The sequence below is a fragment of the Athene cunicularia genome (assembly GCF_003259725.1).
Source record: "Athene cunicularia isolate RWA chromosome 5 unlocalized genomic scaffold, athCun1 chr5_part1, whole genome shotgun sequence".
In the NCBI taxonomy this organism is placed as follows: Eukaryota; Metazoa; Chordata; class Aves; order Strigiformes; family Strigidae; genus Athene; species Athene cunicularia.
The window spans coordinates 14,700,787-14,722,209 of NW_020799101.1; positions in this window are offsets into that span (position 1 = coordinate 14,700,787).

The window sequence follows — 21,423 nt, forward strand, 5'->3', positions numbered from 1 at the left end:
CAAAGGTGAACTGCCCTAATAATGCCTCTAGCAAGGTAGAAAAGATAAAAAAGCTTGCAAAGCAAATCTGGGATGGGGGAGAGACACTTTTTCAAGTGATAGACCAGTGAAAAGGCAAAGTACAATCATAACAATCTGCTACTTAAAGTAGCATAGTAGGTTAGAATAGAATAATGCAAAATACCCCAAAATACATTTTAAAATATTTTTCTTAAATTATTCTCATTATTTTTTTTTTTCTTAGACATTAAGAATGCATCTCTGCATTAAGAAACACAAAAGGAGATGAAGACAGGGTTCTTTCTATACTAGAACTCCAAATTTTTCATAAAAGCCAGATATTTCAGTCTTCACTTAAAAAAAAAAAAAAAAAAAAGGCAGAAAAGCAGGAGCAGAGAGTAATGAAATCAATATAGTTATCAATCAAGTATATATTGCAGGATTAAGCACACAGAATGCATTCCATAGCTGTCAGATTCTCCAAGAGTTAATAGATGGAAATAACAAGCTTACATTATCACCTATAATGTCCAGATATTATTACACTCTGAAGACCATTAGGGGTGCTAAGTTAGGAACTGGATTTCTCTGTGGAAAGGTGACTGTTGTAGATATTCCAAAAGAGGAAGCCCACATTCTCCAAAATGATAGCTTTTTTTGACCAGCTCAAAAGATCAGATCTCTTTTGACTGCCTCCAAAAAATTGAATTTTTTACTGGATATGCAGAATGAATTTTATGCAATGTAATAGCAGAAATTATACATTAATGACAGACACATTAGTAGAAGAAATTTTCTCCTTGCTCATACTGTTCATGTTTTGATATTTTTGTGTAGATCTAGGTGAATTTTAATAAAGCAATGACCTGATTTCTCACTCATGTTTAAAAATTAAGCTCCTTGAGTCATGTATGCTAGAACTCTACTTTTTATGCTTTTTTCACTTCCTGCAAGTACTCACAGGATTGAGTTTTTCCAGCATGCGTGTATCAGAAAGAAATGTTGACACTTGCATGTGTGAAAGTGAAATTTAGAAGAAGCAGAATGAAAGGGACATGCAAGAATCTAAATAAACCCACCCAAACAAGTAACCAACCAGCTGCATCACTCAAACGTTCATGCTGATTCTGTGTAGAATGAGGAAGACAAAAGTGAAGTTAAACAAACAGAAACCCTTATTGCACAGTTTTCTGTAATGAATACATTGAAGACGTATGAAGACTGAAATGCAATCTGTTTATGGGCATCCAGTGGGCAGAAGTATCTAAATTTGTTCGTCATCCTCTCTGGGGTATGAACTGAGTCAGGATAGCTGAATCTGGCCTCAGGTGAATTGCTCATTAAAAACATTAAATCCAGCTCTACCTTCTGCAGATAAACAGAAAATTTCAGACAGGTTTTTCAGGCAAGCAGATTTTGGGAGTAGCAATTTAAAAAGATCTCCAAAGCACAAGGTTGCATAAGGACTTGACATTCACTTCACTCTTTGATTTTACATTAAGGTCTTTAGTTTAATACTCCTGTCTTCTTATTAGACAGAGAAAAGAAACATTTTTTTTATAGAATGAGACCATAGGGTAACCAGGTTGAAGTATTATATACATTATGAAAACTCGTACTTATTGGTATGACATTCAAACACAAGATAGCATGACACTTTGGTGTTTCAGTTCTTTTATCTTCTGTTGAGGTAAAACAAGCCCCAAGTCCACCCCAGAAGCAGAAGAAAGCACATCACACAAGCCAGAGGACTTGCCCTCAGCAGAGAATTCCTGCTGTTTGCTACTAGCCAGTGATCTCTGCAATCTGTTTGGCCTCGAATTCCTGCTATGAGTTTTCCATAGAGTTTCATAAATTGGGATAATTTCTTAAGTCAAATACATGCTAAGCTTTCTTGCCTGTAGGAAAGCTGGAGGGAGGAAGGATGCTTCCTCCATCGTGGTGGGACTCTGAACACTTGACATCAGAGGAGAACAACCAAATTCTCCTCACAAAGAACTGAGTGGCAAATGATATGAGGCGCCAGCGGCATTGCCAGTGATGGTCAGAGGCGACATGCCTTACTCTTTGAAAATGCATATCTGACAGGGTCACAGAGCTTGCTATGTAGTGTAGTGTTGCCTCAAGTCCTGCCTAAATTAAACAGGGTCAGTCCTCAGCTTGAAAGTTATTTGGAGTAGATACCACATCCTCCTTTAGGCTTTATCTGCACCTGGCATCAAGGGAAAAAGGGATTACTACTACTGCTGTGTCTGGGTATCACTGTGACAGCAATATGAAATAGCAACAAGTGATTATCTACTCTGGGAAGCATAGTGCAGATTGAGTTTGTTAGTGAGGGACCTAAATGTGACTTTGAAATTCTGAGGAGCTCTCCAAGCCTCCAAATGTTACAGAGAAGATCAACCACTATTGATTGGTTGGTTTTGGTGTTTTTTGGATTTCTGGTTTTTTTTTTTTTTGTTTGTTTGTTGGTTTGTTTGTTAATTTCAGCATAAGGTAACTGTAACTTTATGCATAGAACTTAGAGAGGGGTTTTCCATCTCTCTCTTTTTCTTGGTCATGTTGTGCCTTTCATCTTTGCTGTAATTCTGCTCCCTTCCAGTGTCAGTTCTCACATATCTCCCTGCTTTATATCTTGATGTGCGTCTCTCCTATGACTTCTGTCACCTGCATGTGCCTGGTACAGGCCCCACATGCCACCCCTCCCTTTTTCTCTTGCTGCCTCTCTCTCTTTCTCAGACCACAGGGGCCACACAATCACCACTTTCTCAGTGTGGCATTTCCTTCTGCACGTTGCTCTCGCACGTTGTTTATCTCTCGGAAGGATTGTAACTATAGATAGCATCAGTGGAACTGTATCTGTCTAGGAGCAGATGTCTACCTCTGCCGTAGCATCTTAATTGCCCTGCTGTGGCTCACCTACCAAAAGACATTTTTTTTTTTCTGTCTTACCTTTATTTATTTTTTTTTTCCTCCCTCCAATTTTGCAAATGATTAGTTGAAAACCAGCAGAACTCAGCTTGTAGGCATAGGACTCATCTGGGCATATTTAAACTTGTAAGGAAAGAGAATTCCTTCAGTCCCTAACCAACTGGACAGTACTTTCTAAGGTCTTTGAGTTTTTGTCTTATATCTTCATTTTGTAGTGAATTAGGTAAACACTGCTGACAGAGAAGCTAGAGAAGTAGGAAATGATTATAAAAATATTAGTCTTCAACAATGTTCTGGACTAGAAGGATAAGAAAGTCCTGTAAATAACAATACTATTTTTGACAGAGACATACTTGTACCTGTTTCTAGAGTATTGATAATTTTTCTTTTTTCTTGAGAGAGACAAAACTGAATCACATAGTGCTTCAGAAGATTTTTCTATGTAACAAAACTGACAGATATTCATTTGGTAGTCTTAAATGTAAGTGATCCAAATTCTACCTTTCAATCATTCTGGATTTACATTTATCAGCAATAAAATATGGATTTTTACTAGTCTGGGACTAGAATTTAGCCTATGGGGGGGAAGAGAAAAAAAAAAAAAAAAGAGAGAACTGACAAATGATTTATCTGTATTCCATTGTAATTGCTTTAGGTATTTTGTAGAGGGCTGATAAAAGTCTATGTATCAGAAAGTCACACTTGAATTGTCTGTGTTCTCCATGTGAGGAAGACAGGTTTGAAAGGTATCCAACCTTCAGTCAGCTCAGACTTAGCCTTAAGTTCACAGTAAGATTTGAATCAAGTTTAATTTCGTTTCTTGAAATTGCTCTGTAGAAATGTCTTATGATTGACCTAAATTATATTTTTCCAAGAAATATTTGGTCCTTTCAATGAAGGAACACAAGCATAATATTTTTAGCAGGTGTATATATATCTATATATCTATATATATATATCTATATATCTATCAATATACCCACTTACTGTCAGTGATTAATTAAAATTAATCAGACATTACCATGCTAGTATATAAAATGCTACAATTACTTCCAATCATGGGCAATACAAATCAGCAGAAAAATAGAACTTTTATTTTCAGCACTTACATGCATATAAACACATAAACCATTTTTTTTTGTCTCACATCCCTTCTTTTTTAATAAGAAGATCTTCCAATATAAAATGGGAATATTCTGTTCTGAGCATCAGGAATGTGCCTGTCACATGACAGCTAACTTCTATTAGAGGTGTTCACGGAAATTTTGGCAAAGTTAATTCAATTTTTTATTCCTCCCTCACCCCCCAAGTGAGCATTAGGTTTTGCTGCATTTAAGGTCTTCTTAAGTTGTCTCCTGACTGCTGCAGTGCCCTGAGAAAAGTAGAAGGTCTTTGTGCTCTATTTCAGTCACTGCAGTAGTAACAGTTTCAAAATAAACGCAGTTTAATGCAGAATCTTCATTTGGACTTTCTTTTTGGTTATTGTTTTGTTTCAGCCCTTTAATACAGTTTACATTTAGTCCAAAATTACTCTTGCAAAGACAGTATCTTTTTACTCATCATAATTATTTCCGAGGTGTCAGCAAAACAGTTTTTTTACAACAACAACAGCAACAACAAACTAATACAGTTTTGGGAGGTGAGCTTCAATCTTTGTTGGTATCTCATCAGAGCCTTTAATTAAATTTCATTTGATAATATTTACCGCAGGTCATGTTGAACCCTCCTGCCCTCCACTATACACACAGACACATACACATACATGCACATAAAAAACCCCAAACCCCATACCCCTGGAAATAAGGTGAATGTTTTAAATCTATTTACAATTGTAATAGTTCTACTTTCAGATTCTTCATTTGATTTCAAGAATTCTTAATGGCAAAACTATACAAAAGATAGTAAACTTTAAGCAAGATAGTGTTACTATCAGGTAAATTTTTGGTATAAATATATGCGGTTGATGTTTAGTATTTAAAAACCAACACACAAATTCAACAAAAAGCCCTAAGACTGACCCCCAGGAATTCTACTTAGAAATACAGGTAAAATTACAAACTACAGCTAAGAATGTGGCTCAGACAGATATATCCCAGAGGCTTCCTAATTCTGGAGATAAATGTAGCTCTTTATCTGCCTTTCTCTTTAGCTTCAAAGATCTCTGGACATCTAAGCTTGATTTCAGGCAAGTGTCCCTATTTCTGTACAAAGGTCCCTTTTATCTGACCACCACAGCAGTACCAGGAGGTACCTACATTTTTGTAAGATTCTTGAGATCTGTTAACTTTCTGTTAATGTCCAGCATTTACAGAGACTTAATTATTTGGATATTGGAGTTCTAAAAGTTCTGAAAAGTCTAAAAATTATTTCATTTAACTGAAGTGAACAATAACAATTAGAAATTATTATTGCTGCAAAATGTTCAAAGTAATCTAGTGACTAAACCTCCTATTGCCTTGGAAGTTAATAGTCTTAGATACCTTCCCCAGCTCTGCCATTGATCTGTGGGGGGTTTGAGGCAAGTGACTAGACTTTGTCTATGCTTTTATCTATTTCTATTATCCTTTGGAAAAGGATGTTAATAACAAAAAACTTTTTTTTTTTTTTTTCCCCTACCTCTTTTGGGGTTTTGTTTGTTTATCTTTGCTGATTAGATTTGAAGTTTTTGAAAGACTGAAGCTAGCTTTTGTATGTCGGTAGAAGTAGGCTAAACAGTATCTTAGAATTTCTAGCCCTTCTATAATACTAATGATAAGAATAGTAAATATCTGAATGATGAATTGATGTGAAGAGGAATTTGGAGCTAATCTTAAACCTCAAATGAATCCAAATTTTGTAGATGGCAGTAGTCCAGACATTCAGAGTCATATCTGAATTTCTTTCAAGTATGAAATGTTTGGGTAGTTCAAGCCCAAAGGACTTAATTATCTTCATGACTAAACTTGTAGTATCTCCAAGGAATTGGAAATTCCTCCCTATTTATGCAGGCAAAATAAGGCTACATGTAAGAACAATGTGAATCAGGAGCGTAGGACCAGGATGTCATGTGTTCACTGTCTTGTGCCATGACTTAGAGAATGTGAGCTGCAGAAGCACCATCCAAAGAAGTGCAGGAGTGCCCAACATCCCTTTCTGGTCATTTCTGCCTCAGCAGCAGTTCAAAACAGTTCTATTTAGTCTTCCACTGTTATTCCCAAGTGATAATAGCATTATTGTGATTTGAATTTGGCCAAAAGTTTCCTTCTTCACACTTTTTCTAGATTTTTCTTTTTCTGTTTCTGGTGTGACAATGAATTTTGGCAACATACAGTGTCAACTGAGCCAATATCAGCATCCAGTATTATATTGAATACAGTATCTGGAACCATTGTTACTATGTGCATATTATAAGCTGCTCAAACCTGTGCTTCTGATGCTCATGATTCACTCTGCCAAGAAGGAAGAATTTCAGAAAACTTGATTTGTGAATCTAGAAGAGGGTGGAAGTAGATGGGTAGCTGAGGAAGTGTTTCATGATGCATAGGCACTATAAATTGACTCAGGGCTGATGGATACCAACTATTATCTGACACTGAAAATAAGTGTCTCTGAGACCTTGATCTTGTGTGCTGTGCTGGCTGGCCACCTCAGAAAACAGGATATTGTGGATTTAGAGATGAGACAGCTTTCTCACTCGCAGAGTCTGTCTTTCAGACCAAATCTGTAAAATTTCAGTCAGTCATAATGATTTCTGTAGATGAAGTTTGTCCATCTGATGATTCTCAGTGGGAGATAAGTTTAATATAATAACCTTTGCCTTTGACCTATGTAGAGAGGGTTTGGTTGTTTTGTTGTTTTTTTTTTTATTTTTTATTTAGCCTTGGGTTTATAACATATGCACACTTTTACTGGACCATCCTTATAATCCCTGCAGACTGCATTTAGAAGAAACTGGGATTACATACATAGATCTTTGCCTGATTATAGAGACTGCAATTTGAACTATTTGCTGGTCCAGTTTTAAAACACCCTCATATATAGAAGAACACTTTTGAAGATGGCTTCATCATTCTGTTATCTGTTTGTTCTGTGGGGAGAATCCATTGCTCTCAAGAGAGTCAAGCTGTTTCTTTTCATTAGTAACATCTGTCAATAGCAATATCTTTCATGCATTTATGGTAAAAATAATGGAAATAACTTTTTTTTTTTTTTCTGCACAGAGTTGATAAAAAATTGTTTTCAGAAGTGTGTTCTTTTAAATATTTCAGAAGAACATGGTGATTTTAACAGTATTTTAACTGAAACATTTCAGTGATTTAAAATCAAAATTAAAACATTAACTTCTGGGTTTTTTTTGTCTTCTGAATTTATGCATTCAATATTTGTATTTTATACTGTGTTAACATTTACATCATACGTACTTTCAATATTTCAAGTTGTTCAGGAAAAAAATTTTTGACCCTAGTGAAACAATTCAACAAAATCAAAACAAATGTATTTTTTCACTTGTAAATAAATATTTTTAGAGATTCTCTCCTGTTCCTCTGTGAATGTGGAGTTCTGTATTTTGTTCTAGATTGGCACAAAAGGAAAAGTCGAAAAGTCCAGATTCATTCTATCATTCTTAGGATGGAAACTGGCTGTTTCCAGGTAAAAAGGAAAAAAAAAAAAAGGTAAATATCACAGGGAAAAAAGAAACAAAAACTCTCTTACCTTGCTTTAGACACCTCACGTATCTTTGACAATTCACTGCACTGTCCATCTTTCCAGTGCTTCTCCTTGGTAGTCATGTTTTTTATGGTTATATGCTGCCCTTCTGAGTGTCTGTCAGTAAATATAGCCTAGCCATAACAGAGCTGTAAATATTAAGAGTTATTCAAAGATGTTTTGTCTACTAACCAAGGCTTTTTACAAAATAAACCCCAGTCTTCTTTAGACCTTTTATATGGGAGAGATAATAAAGTAAAACGTTATCTACCTACTGAGCAATGGAGACATTAGCCATCAGCATTACACAAGAAACATTTGTGAATTGTACCAGTAAGAGTATCTCAAGTTTAGGGAATGAAGAAAAAAAAAGAAATTTACTTGGCCTGTCATTAGTGAAGCTATAGCAATAGCAGCAGGGGAGAAGGTAAAAAATCCTTAAAATAAGACAGAGAAAAGAATGAAATCTAATTAATGGAGTTTGTAGATTGGAAAGCCTATCTGTGGTTCATTTAAACATGAATATCTAATGCAAGGCTAGGCAATCCCTTACAGCACTACTTCTAGAAACTATAAAAAAAGATCATGCTTTAGTCCTGCTATTACTTTACCTTGATGATAGGAGGTTAGAATATGAATGCAGTTTGAAAGATAGTACCATTTCTTTGATACATCAAAAAGCACTCTGCAGTAGACTACTACTTTAGTAGGACACTTATAGTCAAAGCTAGTATTTGACTATGCTCCTAATGTCATATTACAATGACAGAAGCTCAAGATATTTCAATTTAATCTTAGTTCAAAAAAATCTTTTAGTTCTGCTATAGCGAAGTCAAAATGGACTTTTATAGTTTTTCAGCTTGAAATTGGACAACGAACAACTTTTAAAGTAAAAATGAAATGCAGAATATGGTTGAAAGGGTAATCATATTCAGAGTTAAAAAATAAAGCACTTGCTACTTATTTGGCACTGAAGTTTCCAAATAGGAAACTATGCTAAGAAAAATGAGAGCACACAATTAAAAAGCAACTGTTCTGACTAGTAAAAGATAGTGGCTCTGCATTTCTTGTTGACTTGTTTTATACTGTTTAAGGATAATGGTGTCTTTGAAATGACTCTTGATAGACCCTCTTGAAAATGAGAACTAGGCCCACTTCATAGATGTTAGGTTGAACAGTTTGATATATGGCTCAGTATAATGTGAATGAATTTTGAGTCATCTTGCAGTTTTTTAAACTTCATCAGTCTAATCTTTTGCACTAAAAAAAAAAAAGGGAAAGTGTTCATTTGTAGAATTACAACATGTAAAGAGTTCTTACAAAGGATAGATGTTACCAGCTACTGGTTTCAACAGACTGTAAAATGAATCCAGTGGAGTGAGTCATGCAGTTCAGTCACGATACCTGGTAGCTAATTCGTTACTCACAAAGAGATACGGAAGTGGTGTGTACACAAACTTATCACCAATAAAATGTTTAACAGGTTTGCCTGACTTTAAAAAATTTCCAAGTCTAGATATAATCTAACTCAGGATTCAATTATGTAATTTAAATGACTAGCCTTAGAGATCAAAAAATACATACTGTAGATAATGTAGGTAATTTTCCCTCTGCATGTGTATAGCATTTTCTAGGTAGTGTTGTAACTGTATGCAAAAACAAAAGGTATGAAATCTTCTAACTGCAAAGCAGGGCATTTTTGTCAAACACTGCACTTGGAGGCTTCTTGTTGCTCACTTCTTATTATATTTGCTATGTTTGACTGGGAACCAGGAAGAAAACTGCCTTCCAGCTTCCTCCTTCTCAGATCTATTGGGATCCCTTAACAGTGGCAACAGTGACCAGAAAACCCCCAAGCCCCAGCTATTCACAAGTCTGTATAACTTCTCATTTTTCCTTTCCTGTCATGGTTGCAATAATGAAATTCTGTAGAGTATTGTGGAAGTAAACTATCCAACTCTTCGGTTTGCTTAAGAGGTAGTTTGTGGTCGGGTACCAAACAGACGTGTCGAATTACCTAACTTTAATTTCAAGTAATTGGTGAACAGAATTACCCTTGGGGTTGAGGGAATTATAAACAATACAGCTCCTGGTACTTTTCTCCCCTCTGGATAGAGCCAAGTGGAAATTGCTGCTAGTAGGTATGTTACAGCTGCTCGTGACAGTCTGAGAAGGTGGATATTTGCAAATAATACAATTCACTTGACCTTCGCTGCTTGACAATGAAAGAAAAACTATATGAAGTACTTTCTTGGGGTTTTGGTAAGCACTATCATTCTTTCCTGTGATTTCTGCAATGAACAGTTAAGTGTTGGTAATAATTTAAGACAATTTATTTTGAGTAAGTTTTGATATGCACAAATTTAGCCTAATAAAAAGGACAATCCAGACTTGACCTCCAATGCTGCTCTTTAGTTAATGTTATGTCTGCAAAAGAAACAGAAGGCTTACATTGACTAGGAAGAAAAAGAAGGAATAATATATTTGATAATCCCTGTATGCTTTTTGTTGATCCTAATCGCTATGAAGGGGGCAATGGGGAGGAATTCATGGGGTTTTCATTTCCCGAAAGACTTTCTGAGAACATACAGCCTTGATGAATCTCTATTTCTATTGTCAAATTCAAAGGTCCTGATTCTCATATAAATCATACTGTGTGTTTCCTTGACTTGAGTGGGTTTTATTTTGTTTTATGTAGGAAATGTCAACATACTCTCTTCATGGTATTCTATTCTGAACTATCCAAATCAAGAAGTGAGGATAATTCAAATCAGTTTGAGATAAATACCTGAGCTCAAGTGGTCCCTTCCAGGCTTGATTGGCATTAAGTAGGAACCCAGCAGGTCTGTCAAATCCTTTCTTCATATAGACTAGTCAGATTATTTTGGATATCTTCATCCCTACACTTCATGCATTGCTCTGTTTCCTCTGTTGCTCTGATCACTGCTGAGACTGATGGGATTTTGTTGTTTTTAAGTGAAACTGAACATCCATTGGGCCATATGTCACCTTAGGGGACTTTATGAAGTAGTATCTTGACCACAGAACTAACCACCAGTTTCTGAGAGTCAGGCACGTATGAAGAAGCAGAGGAATGATCACCATGCAATTTCAAAAGTCGATGTGTATAAAGCTAATGCATCTGTATTGGTATCGCTTAAACACTTAACCACATGCATAAGCTATATTCAAACCCGCAAACTGAAATCCTTGAAAAACACTATGCAAACACACAAGCTAAAACTTGACAATTAAGAATTCGGCCAGCACCAGTTAGAGTGTTGTGACTATAGGCCACACAGCCCATGGTAAAACACAATAGAGCTGAGGTTCCTGTTGTCTGATACTGCACTCCTGAGAAGGACAGAAGAAAAAGTGACATAGACCACTGCATGTGAATTAAGAAAGGCTCTCAGCATATCAGTATGTTATTGACAAAAGCATCAGTTGGCCAAAACTTGGGGATCCCAAATTTTGTGGAACAGCTAACTACTCCAGTACTCAAAAGAAAAAAACTTTTAGGAAGAGCACAGTGTTCAATAGACTCTACTTACTATTACTGTGTGGTTTAACTGGTGAATTGCTGTTGTTTGTAACGTGAAACAAACTACTGGAGGGAAAAAGAGGGTTTTATTTTTATGTTCTATATCTCTTTTCAAGGCTATTGTTAACAGATGGAGGCAACCAAGAACCATACTGTGAGGTATTATGTGGCTGTGCTGTAAAATAAAAATTGAATTTGAATTCTTATAATACAAGAGATGAAAGGCATTACTGTGTTGATTTCTACATCAACTCCTGTAGTAATGAACAGTGGCAGTCCAGGCCCACTCACCAACAAAGAATTGGGTTTGCATGATGAAGTGCTGCTTTCAAGAGAACGAAAAATCAGATATGAGATTTTTTACTTTCCGGTGCCACAGGACATTTACTGTCTTACTAGTTCAACAGGTTTTACTCTCAGCTGCTTGTCAGGGCCTGTACATTGCCTCCATTTTGTTTGGTAACTGTTTATAATTTAACCTGGGATTGGTCTCGTTTACTTGCAAATGGTCTCTGCCTTCTTCAGTTTAGAACTCTATCCATGATTTTGTGTCTGAGTGTGTGCCCTAATGTTTTATTTACCCATAGAGTTATATCCTGCAAGCACAGAACTGTTTGTCCATAAGGATAGTGATGTTTGTGGGGTTTTTGTGGGGATGTCTCTGAGGAAAGCCAAAAATACACCATGGTCAGTTTCTATGGGTGTCAGAATGCATGTGCGAGGCTGGGAGTCAAGTCTTGGGCTTGCACATACTGTTTTATTCCAGTTGAGATCAACGTCAGATAGAGGTTTGGCCCCAGGTCTTTAAAGCCTTTCCTTCCTTTTTAACTACATCTTGCCTTATCGGCCCCAAACTGTTTCAAGATCGTTAGCTTTTAACTGTGGGAAACTGAGTAAGCAGCCAACTGAAGCCCTGCCTGCTTATGGGAAGCTGCTGTTGCTGCTGCTTTGAATGTCCATGCCACTTGCGCCTCAGCCCTGCTGCCTTCTTTCACCACCTGTCAGCAGCACATGTCCACTAGGAAGGTGACCCCGTCTTTAGTGCACCAAAACCTCTTGGTGGATGCATGACAGCATTTGAGCTGAAGCACCTGGGCTTTGGCATTTCTTTCTCAGCTGCTAAAATCTCTCTATGGAGCCTTCATTTATTTGATTTATTCCTTCATTTATTACTGAGCTGTCTATGAGCAACTGGAAGAGACAAATATCATTCTCTGAAGTTTTCAAACTTTTAGAAAGTTATGAGGCAACAGGTTCTGCGAACCAAAATCTTTCCTTTTTATTTTTGTTCTAATTTATCATTTAGAATTTAATGTTAAAAATATCTACCCTATAAAATCATAGTTCCAGTAACATATTTGCTCCAAGCACTAGTTCATTCATGTTTGCAGTACAACTTCAGACTAAGTGGAAGATTCTCAGTTTTCTCTGTTATTTCTTCCACTTTCTTGGTAATACCAAAGTTATGTCACTAGCATGCTCTTCCTTTCCATACTCTCTGCACTGACAAAATCAAGAGCCCTAAAAATATGCAAGGCCTCTGAAACACAGGACTGGCTTAAAGGATTAAGATACTGGTTTTTGTGGGTGTTTTTTTTGGGGGGGGGGTTGGTGGTGTTTTTTTTTTTTTTTTTTTTTTTTAATTGTTGTGTTTTTTAGATTTTAGAGTTTATTTCCAAGAAACTTTCAAATTTTATTTGTGCAATGTATGCTAGAAACATTGTATTTTATACCGAGATCTGAAATTCTTGTGAAATCACTTGAATCCAGTAGATATGAATGTAAAACTATTAAAAAATCACAATGCAATTCTGACAACTATCAGCAGGTATCCCAGGTTAACAGAATTCTTCCACCAAGACACATTAAAAAAAAAAAAAAGGACAATCCATTGTATAGTTTATACTCAGCAGTGCCGTTTTTATTAAAAAAATGGTGTCTCTTTGTACCCTAGTACTTTTAATTTTTAATTAAAACAGTTTTAGTTTAATCTAGTTCTCTGGTTTGCATTAGTCTTAGTTTATATAGGAGTTTTAGTGGTGGTTATGTCTCCTGATTCCCCCAGATCTGGTCATTCTGATTTGATATGTAATTTCTATATTTTCTCTATAATTTCTCCTGAGGATTAGAGTGCTATTCTTTCAATAAGAAAAAAAATCTTTTTTTTCTCCTTCTCTACTGTGCCTTTTTTAAGGTTAGTAAGGAAAGTTGGAGTGTTAAATAAAACTTCTGGTAGCCACAGGGATTATGTTTGAAGTGTCATAGAATCGTAGAATCATTTAGGTTGGAAAAGACCTTTAAGATCAAGTCCAGTCATTAACCTCACACTGGCAAGTCTACAACTAAACCATGTCCCTAAATGCCACATCTACAAAGGTGTCTTTTAAACACCTCCAAGGATGGTGACTCAACCACTTCCCTGGGTAGCCTGTTCCAATGCTTGAGAACCCTTTCAGTGAAGAATTTTTTTCCTAATATTTAATCTAAACCTCCTCTGGCACAACTTGAGGCCATTTCCTCTTGTCCTATCATTTGTTACATGGGAGAAGAGACTGACACCTAACGCTCTACAACCTCCTTTCAGGTAGTTGTAGAGAGCAATAAGTTCTCCCCTCAGGGTCCTCTTCTCCACACTAAACAACCCCACTTCCCTCAGCTGCACCTCATAAAACTTGTGCTCTAGAGCCTTCACCAGCTTTGTTGCCCTTCTCTGGACATGCTTCAGCACCTCAATGTCTGTCTTGTAGTGAGGGGCCCAAAACTCTTCTCTGTTGAGAAGGTGTGGCCTCACCAGTGCTGGGTAGAAGGGGATCATCACTTTTCTAGTCCTGCTGGCCACACCATTTCTGATAGAAGTCAGGATGCTATTGGCCTTCTTGGCCACCTGTGCACACTGTTGGCTCATAATGATCTGGCTGTTGATCAATATCCCCAGGTCCTTTTCCACCGTGGAGCTCTCGAGCCACTCTTCCACATGCCTGTAGTTTTCCATGGGGTTGTGCCATTTTTATAAAAAAACAGTGTCTCCTGACATCATCTTGGCATCACCCATCACCCATCTTGGTGTCATCTGCAAGCTTACTGAAGAATCCACTTGATCCCCTCATCCAGATCATTAATAAAGATAGTAAACAGAACTGGTCCCAGTACTGAGCCCTGGGGAACACCAGTTGTGACCAGCTGTCAACCTTATTTAACTCCATTCACCACCACTCTTTGGGCTTGGCCATCCAGCTAATTTTTTACCCAGCAAAGAGTACACCTGTCCAAGCCCTGAGCAGTCAGTTTCTCCAGGAGAATTCTGTGGGAAATGGTGTCAAAGGTTTTACTAAAATCTAGGTAGACAACATCCACAGCCTTTCCCTCACCCCCTAAAGCAGGTCACCTTGTCATAGAACGAGATCACGTTGTTCAAGGAGGACCTGCCTTTCATAAACCCACACTGACTGGGCCTAACCACCTGCTTGTTCTGTACATGCCACGTGATCTGCTCAAGATGACCTGCCTCATAACGTTCCCCAGCACTGAGGTCAGACTGACAGGCCTGAGGTTCCTCAGATCCTCCTTCCAGTCCTTATTGTAAATGGGTGTCGCATTTGTGAACTCCAGTCATCTGGGACTTCCCTAGTTAGCCAGGACTGCTGATAAATGATGGGAAATGGTTTGGTGAGCACTTCCACCAGCTACCTGAAGTACCCTTGGGTGGATCCCATGCAGCCCCATAGACCTGTGTTTATCTAAGTGGTGTATCAGGTTACTAACCATTTTCCCTTGGATTATGGGAGCTTCATTCTGCTCCCTATCACTGTCTTACATCTCAGGGAGCTTGGTATCCAGAAAATAACTGGTCTTACTATTACAGACTGAGGCAAAGAAGGCATTAAGTACCTCAACCTTTTCCTCATCTTTTGTCACTACATCTTCACCCACATCCAATAAAGGATGGAGATTGTCCTTAGCTCTCCTATTGTTATTAATGTATTTATAGAGATATTTTTATTGTACTTTACAGCAGTTGGGCTTTGGCCCTTCTAATTTTCTCCCTGCCTCACAACATCCTTGTAATCCTCCCGAGTTGCCTGATCCTTCTTCCAAAGGTCATAAAATGTCCTTTTTTTCCTGAGTTACAGCCAAAGTTCTATGTTCAGCCAGGCCTGTCACCCTGGACCAGGGAGGTTCAGAGAGGTAAAAACCTACTAAGACACCTACAGTAGTGGTTTTAGTTTGCCACTTCTGGTAGAGGTGTTCGTGTAGTGTACACATGAACATGTCCTCTCTCTGAGTCCCACCAAGCTGCTGCAAGACATGAAGGGTAATGAGGAACATACATTTTGATCTGGCTGAGAATGAAACCATAATATTTTTTTTTTCTGCTCTCTCAGTCAGGAAGACAGCATTATGACCTTGATGAATGATTAAATGTTTAGTCGTGCACATTTTAGAAAAATTTGGTGGGTTTTTTCCCTTCGGTAAGGGCCTTTTCTAGTTAGCAGAGAACACAAACTCTTCTCTGCCTTAGGAATGTTTAATGTTCCAGCTTGGAAAGCTAATTAAAGAAGAGCTACAAAGGTGTAAAAATCACATTGGATAACAACAAAGAAAATAGATTTTTATAGCACAAAATAAAGCTAGGGCATGAAGAAAGATAACAACACAAAAATATTGAGACTCACGTGATGCCACATTACGAGCCACTCTCCTCTGTCCGATCAACCAGAGACCCAATATCATGTCTCTTCATAGAAGGGACCTGGATTAATGTATATACAACTCAACCCTCTGAAATGCAGTGGTTGAAACAAATATGACTAGGCAGGTAGAGGGTGCAGTAAGCAAGTGAAGTGTCAAAAAAGAAATTAAAAAGCTAAAAAAAAAAAAAAGGTTGAGAAATCACCAAGGAGTGAGAAACTCTCTAAAATATAGCAATTCTCTGCATACAGAAACCTCACCTTCAACGATCTTTATAGTCTATATGGTGTATATTATTTACATCTGATCATTCAGTTTAGTAAAACAAAAAAAGCACCATCTGCCCAACCGCACTTTCCTTCCAGGAAATTGAAATGAGAACGGATGTTGTCTTTCGTGCTTATTTTCATTCTTTTTCATGTTTAACTCTTAGTACAGTTGCTATATGGTCAAAAAGAAATGTAAACCAACATATTCCTTAGCCACCCTTTCCCAAAGCACACAGTAAAGGAAGAAGAAGAAGAAAAAAAAAAAAAAAAGGCAGTCATAGAAAGATCAAAAAAATCTATCCTGAAATAGATTTACGTGCACAATTATCACAATTAGAACATGGGGACACTGATTGCCTATGTTCCTTGGCAGCTGTTTTTTCCTATAAGTCATATAGTCAAGCAGATAGAAAACAACAGCACAGGAGAATAGTCAATTAATCAGGGAGTTATCAGTCTTTAGAACAAGATACATACTCTACTTTTACGATTTCTGAAGTGTTAGAGGTAACAGAAAGCCCCATCTTTTCTTTCATCCCCCAAATATGCAGTGCTGTATGCTTATGTACTTAAGCATATATGTCAAAAAGGTGAAGAAGAAAAGCTTCCAGTTATATTTTGATGTATAGGCATGACAGCATGGTTACATAGGCTGAGTTGTTGTGGTAGCTAGAATTTTTACTGCAGTTCCCAGAAAATTCTTCAACATCTGTCTGTCCATTTTTATTTTTTTTTTAAATGTTATTCCTTGTGTAGTTAAAATTAAGGAGCAATGTGCGTATCAGGCATAAATAGTCAGGCTGCAGTCATATTCTCCAGGGAATGCTGTTCTTCCCATACTCATTTTACAGAAAGTGTCTGTATATATGCAGTTTAATCCTCATGTTTGTCTGATCATCTGTGAGTGTCTATGCAGTGAGAAGGACGGATGATGAATTGCCTATACACTCCTCACCACCCTGGGGTAGCTAGAGACTGTTTTTGGCACCCAGTTTAAATGAGGATAGCCACAGATCTGCTGAAACCTACGCAATAACTACAGTAGCTTACTCACTATGAGCTGTTCCACTGATTCACTAGCTGGCATGATTTGTCTTTAATTGAGCCTCCCCTCCATGCTGGACATGACCCCTTCTTCACTAGATGTAGAGGTTCCCACCTCTATGTGCCTATGTATTAAGTACACCTCCTAGTGGCTGTGGAACAGGAAACCAGAAATGGTTCAAAAACTAGCACAGAGAATACACTGAGTGAATGACAGCTGTAAACTGAGAGACATCTCCTTCTCCTCGCCCTTCTGGATTGTCCACTTTTTCCTTGGCAGAAATGTTACCATGTGATAGATAACTAAAGTCCAAGTTACCATTCACAATGTTTTCAGGGATCAGTTTCAACACTGAAAATGACCAACTACTAATTTTACGTTTTCAATGAGAATTTTAATTGCATTCACAAAAGGTTTTGCACCAAAACCAAAATTTTCTTCCGGCAGTAGGAGAAATTTTTATGAAGATAGTCCATTGGGTAGTACAGCCTGAGAAAGTTTAGTTTCAGTGCCTGTTTTGTTGTAGCCATCCCATATGACCCCAGACATTCCTTTGAGGTTTTTTTTTTTTTTTTTGCCTAAATGGTGTGACACAGGTCCTGAAGAAATATCTCAACAAAACAAAAAGCAAAATATGTTAGCACAGGTTACAAACCCATACATTGCAGCCTTACTACTCATAATACCCATGCCAAATATATCCCCATGCCTCAGCCTCTCTGGCCCAAATCCTAAAAAGTATTTGAAACAAATTAGGTGCCTAAGTACTTCTGAGACATAGGCTTCTAGGCCTTCATTCCCCAGTTCTAACATACATATAATAGATAGTCTTCCTTACCCAGATGGCCTAAGGATATTCATTAATCACATTAAGATTGTGAGGTGCTTGGCTTCTATAAATAGCAGAGTTGCATGAGCTCCAAGGTGGTGGTTACCTAGGAGATATATGGATCAACATCCCTACTTTTCCCTGCTGTTTCTTGGGGATGGCATGGCCATGCTTTTTACTGATCAGCACCTTCAGGTTTTACTGCTGCTCTGACCAGCACCAAAACCACAAGTAGAACATAGCTACAGAAGAGGTAAAAGCTGTGTCTTCTGATTTGCCAACTTTTCCCCTCCTGTCTTCCCCATCAGTGTAATAAGCTTCAAGTCTCTGCATTATCAATTAATAGGCTTTAAAAGACCCTTTTGGAAATGTTAACATTTTTAATTAATAGAGCAAAGCAAAAAAATGTTCAAAACTACCTACTCCTGTGTTACTCTTTAGCTCAATGATAATCAAGTCTGCTTATTTAAATCAATTTTGTTTAAAAATCAACTGCAAAGACTGAGTGCTTTGTGTGTGGAGAACCTTCTTGGTGGAGTGCAGCAGAGAATAGGAGAGAATGGGACTGCTTGTCTAATCGGGATGTACCACCGTACTGAGAATTGCTCAGCTCTATGGTATAGACCCTGAGCTGCTAACAGATATCCTTCTTTAGCTACAAGACTGTGCTTTTGGAGTAAAGAAGATCACAACTCCATCTGTACTGTTGCTGTGATGTACTGAGTGGGAGTTGTGTACAGGACAGTGAGAACTGTGAAGTTCAAAAGTGGCCATGGATTTATTATAAAGAAAACTCTCGAGCTGTTTGGTGTTTTTCTGAAAGCTTATCTTGAATGAAGCTTTCAAAGTTTTTGATGTGCTTAGTTAACTATTTGAAAAATTGTTTTCAATTTTTTACATTTTTCACTTTTAGAAGCTAAGCATAATCCCAAGAGAAAATGTACCATGAAATGTGGCTTTTTTGGTGATTCTTCTGACTAGAAGGGGAGAAAATATGATAAGAAAGACTAATGATGGGAAATTTATATGCCAGCCTCCCAAACTCAGTTGGTACCTTTGCTCATTCTAACCCTGAACTCTTCCTTTTGAAGGTTGACAAGCACTGGTCCTAAAAGTAAGGATAGATCCTAAAGAAATTCATAGAGAGGGACTGAAACTCCTTAGCTGAATTTTATGGATGTTTCTAATAGAGAGATGCAGAGATTGAAAGCCATTCTGGATGTTGATATGGATGTGGATCTCTTTCCAATGTGATTTGCAGGTCCATATAGAAAAATGTAAGAAAGCACATCTGGACCACACTAGCCGCCTGTCCAGCCCAGTGCTCTGTCCCCAGGCACAGCAATCAGCAGTGCTGTTCAGGGAAGTCCCACAAACCTGGCTGCATTTTGCAGTCCCATCCACAATGATTGGATTAGGGCTATTAGAGGGTACACCTTCACTTAATCCTTTTAACATCCTTTTATGGACCTGTGGTCCATGCTAAACCAGCCAGATTTAAAGCCCCTTACAAAATGAAGTCCTCCAAGGGGAAACACTGACAAGATCCTTTAGTCTGTTAGCATTGTTGGGTGCTGCTTTAATAAAGGGACTCCAGTCACACTGTGAAGCAAGAGGAATGCATGACTGCGATATCGCTGCCATGTGAATGAGCTGTCCCAGTACTGCAGAGTCTGCTCTTTACTGTACGCAGAGACACATCAATACTGAATATAGTGTGTTAGCAAAACAGAATGGAAATCTTTTAGGTGAAGAATGGCTTCACTGATTGCTTTGCTCTACCAGAATGGGGTGTGTTTTCAGGCATTCTGATAAATGTGTGCTATTTTTCAGCCATTCAGTGTGAAGTGCTGTAGGTTTCATATAAACTTTTATTGCTCACCACAGGCATGGAAGGATTGATTACATTGTTTGGGGATTTCCTAACTTCTGAGACTGCCTCTTTAGCCAGCCTTAATACAGTGTAAGGAGGGAACAAAATGTTATAGTGCTATTCAGTAGCCTGATGTCTACCCTTGCTCTTTTAGGATCAGCCCATCTGGTTTGAAACAGGGTAGCCAATAGTCAGCCTCATCCACATGCATTCTGAACATCGATGCCTGAGGGTGGTTGAATTCTTAGTGAGGAGTATGATGGTGTCTTGCAACAACTATGGGGAATAAGGAACGGAATTTAAGGGTTATTGAATGTTACTACTTATGCTTTTGACTAGCTGTAACCATTGCTGAAAAGGAAGTAAAAGCCTGACCTTGGAACTGGGTGCTACTGGTGTCTGAGGTGTGCAAACAAATTTTGGTGAATCTCTGCTGAAATCTACTTAGAGGGAGTCGAGAACAGTTGATCAATTTTTTGAAGCAAGCAGCTTAACATGCTTGCATGGGGACCACTCTGAGTAGAGCAAATTCATGCTGAGCCCTGACAGTTATCTCTTAGTGAATTGTAAATACCTTAGGGTTTCTGAATCAGTTACTAGAGATATCACCTCTCTTCAATTCTGACATAATGAACTAGTCTGGTTTCACTCATTCCTGAGTAGGCTTTTTGCATTTTCAGACCTCAGGCTTACTAGAACTCAGTTTTACCAGTTTTCAGGTCACATATTGAGCTGGACATTTTGCATTTCTTTATATCAATTTTTACTTTATCTGTGGGGACAAATATAAGAAAAAATAAGCTTACAACATGATCTAAATTTCTTGTAATTTCTACCAGGACTGGTTGTAGCCCTCACAAAGACACTGACCTGGATTTCAACTACATTACAACTTGAATCTACTCAATTGTACTGTAGTTTCACGAAGGATTCTTGTCACATGTATTTGCTAGCTATGTGGCATCCTATTTTATTCTTGATTACCGGGCAAATGTCAGGAATACCTCCCTTAAAATGAATGTTGCTTTCATTGGTAAAAATCTAGCAAAAGGAGACTGGCGCCCTAGGCATTATGAACAATACAGGCTTTCAATAAATAAATAATTCAATTCAATTAAAACAAATGTCTACCCTGATGTACCATAGTTTCTAATTTCTTTAAAAAGCATTCTTGGGAGGTGTTTATGGGAAGTGATCCTCAATGAAAACTTCAAGGAAGGTTCTGTAAGACAGTAGAAGTTGTGGTGCCACCTTACTTTCCTTCCAGGAGAGCATGGTGTAAAGCTTCAAGAGAACTCCGGCTCAGAATAAGCCTGCTGAACTCATATTTTGTAGGGAAATGTGGGCTTAGACTACACGTACATATGGAAACTTTCTTCCTGGAAAGGCTCTGCTCAAAAAGAGACTGGTCAAAGAACAAGATAAGGAGCTAGTGAATGATGCAAATCCTGTGCTACTGTGTCTATTGGTGGCCTTAGCCCCGTGCAGAGATGTAGATGCACTGAAGTTGTGTGTAGCAGTCTTGGCTAGCTCTCTGCACTCCTGGACTCCCAT